Here is an 8,475-nt window from a genome sequence, read left to right as displayed (position 1 = left end):
CTATCTGCACCTTGCCACCATTGATGCAGACATGGAGATGTACGATACTTTGCTTCTGGAAGTCAATGACCAACTCCTTACTTTTGCTGACATTGAGAGAGAGATTGTTGCTCTTATACCATGCCACTAGGTTCCTTGTCTCCCTCCTGTACTCTGATTCATCACTTTTCATGATCAGACTCATTACGGCCATGTCATCAGCAAACCTGTAGATGGAGTTGGAGCCAAATTTTGCCACACAGTCGTTTGTGTATAGGGAGTACAGTAGGGGGCTATGTACGCAGCCTTGCGGGGCCCCGGTATTGAGGACTATCGTGGAGGAAATGTTGTTTATCCTTACTGATTGTGGTCTGTGGTTCAGGATGTCGAGGATCCAGTTGCAGAGGGAGGAGCCAAATCCTAGGTTTTGGAGTTTTGATGTGAGCTTGGCTGGGATTATGGTGGTGAAGGCAGAGCTGTAGTCAATGAAAAGGACTCTGACAGTCTGACATAGGAATCCTTGTTGTCGAGATCCCCCAGGGATGAGTGTAGGGCCATGGAGTTAGCGTCTGCTGTGGACTGGTTGTGATGGTATGCAAATTTCAGTGGATCAAGGCATTCTGGGAGTACGGAGTTAATGGCCGGGATCCTCCGACCCTAAGGTGGGTCGGAGAAATCCCCGGGGGGGGGGGGGGGGGGGGGGGGGGGGGGGGGGGAGGGGAGGCGCGAATCCTGCTCCGCCACCCCAACGCCATCTGCCCTATTCTCCGGCGCCATTTTTCGGGAGGCCAACGGGATTCCGGCCACGCCGGTCGGGGGCCATTGACAGAGGACCCTCCGGCATTTCTCCGGGCCTCAATGGGCCGAGTGGCCATCAAGTTTTGCCCAGTCTCGCCAGCGTAAATTACTCACCTCACACACGGTGGGACCGGGCCGGTAACTATGTGGGGGCCATCCTGGGGGTGGTGAGGGGGACCCGACCCCATGGTGGCCTGGCCCACGATCGAGGCCAACCGATCTGTGGGCGGGCTGGTTCCCTGGGGGCTTTCTTTCCTCTGCACCGGGCCCCTGAAAGGCTCTACCATATTGCCTGGGGGCCGGCGCGGAGAAGGGAATTCTGCATGCGCAGAAATACGCCGGCCATTCTGCGCATGCGCGAGATCATGCTGGCCGTTCCGTGCATGCGCAAACTTGTGCTGGCCCTTCAGCGCCGGCTGGAGCTGTGGGAACCACTCCGGCATCAACCTAGCCCCCGAGAAAGTGGAGAATTCCTCACTTTCAGAGGCCTTTGATGCCGGTGTAGTTGATGCCGGAATTCATGCCGGCGTGGGGACATAGCCCCATTAATGCTGAATCCCGCCCAATATGTCTCATAACCAACCTCTTGAAGCACTTCATAATAATAGATGTTAAGGCCACCGGTGGTAGTCCTTGAGGCAAGTCTTTGAGGCACGTTGCACGGAGACTCCAAGCGAAGGTAAGAACCTATGGAATCTCAGGAAATTTGGCAAATTGGATCAAAGATTGGTTGACTGGCAGGAAGCAGAGGGTGATGGTTTAGGGGTGTTTTTCTGACTGGAAGCCTGTGTCCAGTGGGGTCCTTCAGGGATCAGTGTTGGCGCGCTTGCTGTTTGTGGTTTATATAAATGATTTAGATATGAATGTAGGACGATTGATTAGTAAGTTTGGGGATGGTCTGAAAATTTGTGGGGTGGTAAATAGTGAGGAGGATGTAGACAGATTGGCCAGATGAGCTGATCAGTGCAAATGGAATTCAATCCGATAAGTGTGAGGTAATGCATTTGGGCAGAGCAAACAAGACCAGGGAATACATAATAAATGGCAGGACCCTGGGAAGCACCGAGGATCAGAGGGATCTTGGTGTGCATGTACAACGGTCGCATAAGGTAGCAGAGCGGTGGACAGAGTGGTTAACAAGGGATATGGTATACTTGTCTTTATTAGCCGAGGCATAGAGTTTAAGAGCAGGGAGGTTATGCTGGTACTAGACCAAGCTGGTTAGGCCACAGCTAAAGTATTTCTGGAATCCACATTATGGGAGGAATGTGATAGCACTGGAAATAGGGATGTGATAGCAGAGGAGATTTACCAGGATGTTGCCTGGGCTGGAGAGTTTTAGTCATGAAGAGAGATTGGATAGACTTGGATTGTTTTCCTTCCAGCAGAGGAGACTGAGGGAGGACATGATTGAGATGTATAAAATTATGAAGGGCGCAGATGGAGTAGACAGGAAGAGGTGGAGGGGTCAATGATCAGGGAGCATAGATTTAAGGCAGGTGGTTTAGAGGGGATATGAGGGAAAACCTTTTCACCCAGAGGGTGGTGGGAGTTTGGAACTCTCTGCCTGAAAGGATGATGGAGGCAGAGGCCCTCATAACATTTCAGAAGCATTTAGATACGCACTTGCGATTGCAGGGCATACAAGGCTGGAAAATGGGATGAGACACGATTGGCCGAAGGGCCTTTTCTGTGCTGCATAATTGAATGACTCCATGGCTCTATTTCAAAATTTGAACAAATATATTATTAATGGTTGAGTTGCGTCTCATTTTTGGTTTCCTTTCTATTTAAAGCAATGACATATATTAATCTTGTTGCTTCAATAAGCCTGTTGAATGAGATATCATATTCAGCACCAGCACTGAGAACTGAGATTGATTTATCTCATTACTTTGTGTACGGGTAATATAATATAACCCTCCCAATGGAAAAGAAATGTTCATGCAGAAGAGGAATTTTTCTTCAGGAAATTTGGCATAATATACAACATTTGCTCAGATATCTTTGAAAATACAATTATCTGCTCTCTTGATGGCTCAGGAAATAAATGAGTGGGGGGGGGGGGGGGGGGGGAGGAAGTGTTAACATTTGAACTCTAGTTTTTGCTGACTATAATTATCTAAGTTGGTACTTCGATAAATTATGAAAGTTTGCAGCAGTACCCTGGACTCGGAAAGGGGAAACGAGTCCAGGTCCTGATCATTATCGAGCTGTCTTTACTAAGAAGTACATGCCTGTGGGTGTTAGGTGAGGTGAGGTTTCGGCTCAGCTGATGTTCGGGAAAGCGATGCTGGCAAAGGGGCAAACGAAGGGCAGAATTGTATTGACGTGACATGGTCAAGTCCCTTTGGAGTCAACTTTTTAGAGTCAAGGCTAACATCAGGAGCACCTGAAATGAAAGTAATTACTGATGATGCAAAGTCACACACAACGAAGAGAATGAGATTTGGTGGGAAGCAGAGGTACAAACCTGTGTAGAGTACTGAGATGTAAACAAAGAAGAAGAGTTTTCACATTATACGGTGTATGATAGCATTCTTAGGATGGCAAGCAAACCCAAAATGAATACAATCTGGACCCCAATCCCAAGACAAAACAAACCGTACTTCCAGTTTCTGCATCCCCTCACCTGGTCCATCAGCAACTCTTTCTTCCTCAAATTTTGTGATCCATTTCTGGTGATAGGCTTCCCTCCACAGTACACAGTAATACCTATTATAAATCCACTAATTCCCACAATTATCTTGATTATATTCTCCCTCACCCTGCTTCCCATAAGGACTCCATTCTCCCAATTGCTCCATCCCTATTTCCACTGTTCCAATGATGCCTCCAGTGCTTCTGATGTATTTTCCTTTTTCTCAACCAAGGAATCTCCTCCACTGTTGGATGATCAAGAGCCTTGATCTAGTTTAGCTCATTTCGAGTGCGCTCGCATCATCTTCTCCTTCCCAGGGCTTTGATAGGGTTCAAAGGGATAGGGTTTGATAGGCCTTGCCTTCCACTTCATCAGGTTCCATGTTCAATGGGGCATCACAGTGGCACAGTGGTTAGCACCGCTACCTCACAGCATCAGGGACCCGGTATTCGATTCCGGCCTTGGGTGACTGTCTATGTGGAGTTTGCACGTTCTCCCCATGTCTGCTTGGTTTTCATCCGGATGCTCCGGTTTCCTCCCATAATCCAAAGATGTGCACGTGAGGTGAGGTTATAGGGATAGGACGAGGGTGTGGGGTGCTCATTCAGAGGGTCAGTGGAAATCCCGATGGGCCAAATGTCCTCCTTCTGCACTGTGTGGATTCTATGGATCATCCTCTGCCAGTACTGTTACCTTGGCTCAATACCACCATATCCAATCAATGTCCCCTCCCTCTCGTTCAGCAATGCAAAGGGACAGTTCACTATGCCACATCCTGGTACACACTTCAAATACCCCCAATAAATCTTCCTATCCCATGAGACCTTCCTGGGCCGTGTTCAAGGGATTCAATACTTGTCCCCTCACTTCCTCCCTTCCCACTATTCAGGACCTTAAATACCCTTTCCAGGTAAAACAGCAATTTACTTGTTGGAACTTGGTACTCGGTATTCGCTGGGGGGACAAATTGGCTGATCGCTTTGCTAAACACTTCCGCATTATGCAAGTGCAACCCTGAGCTTCCTGGTGCTTGCCACATTAGATCCAAAATTGGCTGAGTGTCAGGAAGCAGAGGGTGATGGTCGAGGGGTGTTTTTCTGACTGGAAGCCTGTGTCCAGTAGGGTCCTACAGGGATCAGTATTGGGGCCCTTGCTGTTTGTGGTTTATATTCCTGATCCTACTTCCACTCTGATCCATCTGTTCTTGGCCTTCCACACAGTTCCAGTGAGGCTCATTGCAAACCCAAGGAACAGCAGACGGGATTCTCCGATCTCCCAGCTGCGTGTTTCTCAATGGCGTGCCATTTTATGGCGGAAGGATTCTCTACTCCCGCCGCTTGTCGATGGGATTTCCCATTGAAACCACTCTATGCCATCAGGAAACCCGTAGGTGCCTCTGCTGGTAGGAACAGAGAATCCTAACGGCCAGAGAATTCCGATCAGAATCTCAATTTTTGATTAAGTGTTTTACAACCTTCCAGTAATGAGTTCAACATCTTTAGATCAAATGCAACATTTTCTCTCACAGCAGAGACTGATAATGTATCTCAATCCATCTTCTGTGTAATCGAAGATCACATCACCACCTATGCACCATGTTGTTTAATTATTCCTGATCTGCACCTTACCATAGAACTTCCCCTTTGTTCTTTCCTCCTCTGCACGCCCATCATTTTTCTCATACTGTACTTGCTAATAATTTCTTCCCTTAAGGATGAGAGGCCAACCACCTGAAATATTCACTCTTTTTCCCTGGTTACAGGGCTTGCTCAACAATAAACCGTTTTAATTTAATAATGACTGTTTGTTTGGATGGGTTGCAGTCAACTTGGTGCCTGTAACTTATAAACCTCAGATTGGAGTCAATGGCCTACATCTCCAGTCTCCAGATGGTTGTGCCCCATAGGCACCCCAGAAGATGCACTGGGGGACCCCTCAAACATCCCAGCGTAAGGACTCTGTGGGTCAGGAAGAGGCGCACGGTGAGCGAGGGAAGTCTTCAGCCTGAGTGAGACAGAGACTGAATGAATATATTTGGGAATTTAGTTAAAAGTGGGAATTCAACTCAGAAATTATTTTTAAGTTCAATTTTAGAGTGAAAGGCAGATTCTGACCTAGAACTAACAGCCTATTATCACATTAAATAGCCGAGTTGAGAAGACAGCAAGGGGAGTTGAATGCAAAAGTAGGGAAGTTATGCTTCAGTTGTACAGGGAACCAGTGAGACTACATTTGGATTACTGTGTACATTATTGGTCACCTTCTTTAAGGAAAGATGTAAATGTATTGGAAGGAGCTCAGAGTAGGATAACCAGACTAATACTTGGAAAGGGTGGACTGTCTTATGAGGAAGGATTTGGATCTGCTCGGCTTATATCTGCTGGAGTTCAAAAGAGTAAGAGGCTACTTGATTGAAACATGTAAGATCCGAAGGGGCCTTGACAAGTTGGATGTGGAAAGGATGTTTCATCTTGTGGGAGAATCTAGAACTAGGGGTCACTGTTGAAAAATAAGGGATCGCTCATTTAAAACGGAGATGAGGTGGAATGTTTTCATTTGGAGGGCCGTGAGTCTTTGGAACTCTCTTCCTGAAAATGTGGTGGAAGCAGAGTCTAGGAATATTTTTAAGGCAGAGGTGGATCAATTCCTGGTAAGCATGGGGGTGAGAAGTTATCGGACAGATTTGAGGTTGCTATTCGATCAGCCATGATCTTATTAAATGACAGAGCAGTCTTGAGGGGCTGAATGGCCTACTCCTGCTCCTTGTTTGTATGTTCATATGTCATTGCCCAGGAAATTTTACTTCTTAGTTAAAGTTGATTCCACCCATAGATTCCACCTATGACTTAAATTACCGGTTATTTTCAGCTGCGGTGAAGTTTCAATGAGTTTCATTGAATCAGCGAAGTCTCCCCATGTCGAATGTCCGGTACGAGTTTTCTTGTCATTTCGATCTTTCTTCGTCTGCATCTTGTGTAATCTTCTAGTATTATTCCTTGAGTCTGAATAAAGCTCGTATTCTTACAGTTGAAGTAGATGCTTTATTATGTGAGTTTGTTCTGTCTCCAGCGCTTATACTATGTTACATCTGAGCTGCCTGTCTGTGTCCTGCTCACCAGCTGCCGTTCCTGTGAAGAGTGCCTCTGACTTCCTATCTGTCTATATTTATACATCACCCATGTTCCCTCTAGTGACTGCTTAGTTGCAGTGCATTTACATTGACCCCTTGTATATATACAGATATGCAGATCACTACAAGGAGATTCACAGAAAATGAAAACTGGGAGGCCTTTATTCAAGATAATTTGGGTACAGATTAAGAATATTCCTATGAGAAGGAAAGCAAGGACGTACAAAGCTAGAGCTCTCTGGAGAACTAATGATATAGAAATTACAGCAAAATAGAAAATGAAGACTTGTGATAAATTTCAAGTTCATATTAAAATACAGAATGAGGTAAACTGAAAAAGGAAATAAGTGGAGCAAAGAGGGGGAAACCATTCCAAATTACCATTTGATAGAGAGGTTGGTGCTCCACAGCACAGTTCTAATGGGAAGGAATGAAAATGCTCACAGGTTTCGTTTTAGCCTTTTAATAAAGCTCCTTTCATTTTTGGCCTCTGCTTCCTGTCTCCGATGTCCTGCTTGAGGAGAAATTATTGGGCAATGCGTTATGGGTAGGGATCCGCTGACGATGATTTCTGCCCTGGTTTCCAATTTTCTCCAGACCAACTTAGTCAACCAAACTAGTGGCTCATATTGTCTGTGGCTACAGTGAATTAAATTAGTCACCAGAAGGTGGGCTTGTCATCCAATTAATTCGATGATGGTAAATTCTCGTAAGTGAAGGACCAATAGGAAGGAGGTCCTTCAGCATTGAAATAGAAGCTGCAGCAGAGTAAGTGAGTGAGCTGGCATTCTCTCAAACCTCTTTAAATTTAATGTAAAACAAGGTTTTTGCTGAAACTGCTTCTGTTGTTGGAAGGAGATGGCTGGGAGTTTGGCGGGGGATGGGGGGGAGCAGGGCTGAGGAAGGGGAACTCCTCCATTGGGGAGCCTGCATTTGATGCTGAAACCACGCAGGAAGGCAGGGAGGATTTCTAATCCTGTTTGGAACATCAGCCCCCCACCCAGAAAACTCTCCAGCTCTGTCCACCGTCCCTTTGTGTGTGTTGGGACCAGTTGCCCAACTGGAAAATCCCAGTTTCCTCTGAAAGTATTCCTTGGCAGGTCTTTACTCAGCTTGTACTAGCTACCTGCTGCTTGTAGCCAGGTAGCTCAACCACTCCGCTTCCCCAATCCCATCTCTGGGTAACTACCCTGAGGAGGGTGGTGTCACGGAACTAACTTGTTGGCCCATGGCAGGCAATTCCACACTGCCTGCCATCATGTCCACGCCTTTCAGATGCTCGGAATTAATATTTGAGTTCAGAATTTGTATTAGGTTTAGTAGGAACTGATCATAAAAAGATAAATTGATTTTGAACTTCATAGTTGGTTAATAACATCTGTACGGTACTCCAGCCAGATTTTGCGGGGAAGTCATGCAGGTATAAATCTTCCAATTGACTTTAATTTTAACACTAGCGATGACCCAAATATATGAGTTCACACCAGTATTCAAATTACACTGATTGTAAATTATCTTTATAATGTCTCACCAACCCAAAGAAGCCCGAGGTCTTTACTCTTTAATATTTGCAACAAAGTCTAAGTAAAATGCAGTCACACAATCATGATTCAATTCCAAATGACATTCACGGAAGCAGCATAATTTGACATTAATTTAAATTCTTTGTTCTGAGATGATGCCATTAATATATTTGGCTGAGCATTAAAAAGTTTACATTTGTGTGTAATCACTAATGAACTTAAAAGTACATTGTTGGACAAGATTGGACAATGTAATAAGACCTTCCTGTTGCATCTTGTCTTTTCTTCATGGGACGAGTGTGACCTTATCTCTGGGCATTTGGCCCAGAATTTCCGATCTCCTGGGAGAGATTCGTACCCCCCAGGACTCACATGCAAGGAACGCACGGGAAGTTTAAATATTT

The sequence above is a fragment of the Scyliorhinus canicula genome, chromosome 18 (assembly GCF_902713615.1).
Source record: "Scyliorhinus canicula chromosome 18, sScyCan1.1, whole genome shotgun sequence".
In the NCBI taxonomy this organism is placed as follows: Eukaryota; Metazoa; Chordata; class Chondrichthyes; order Carcharhiniformes; family Scyliorhinidae; genus Scyliorhinus; species Scyliorhinus canicula.
The sequence above is the reverse complement of the archived record's forward strand: the minus strand, read 5'-3'. Positions refer to the sequence as shown.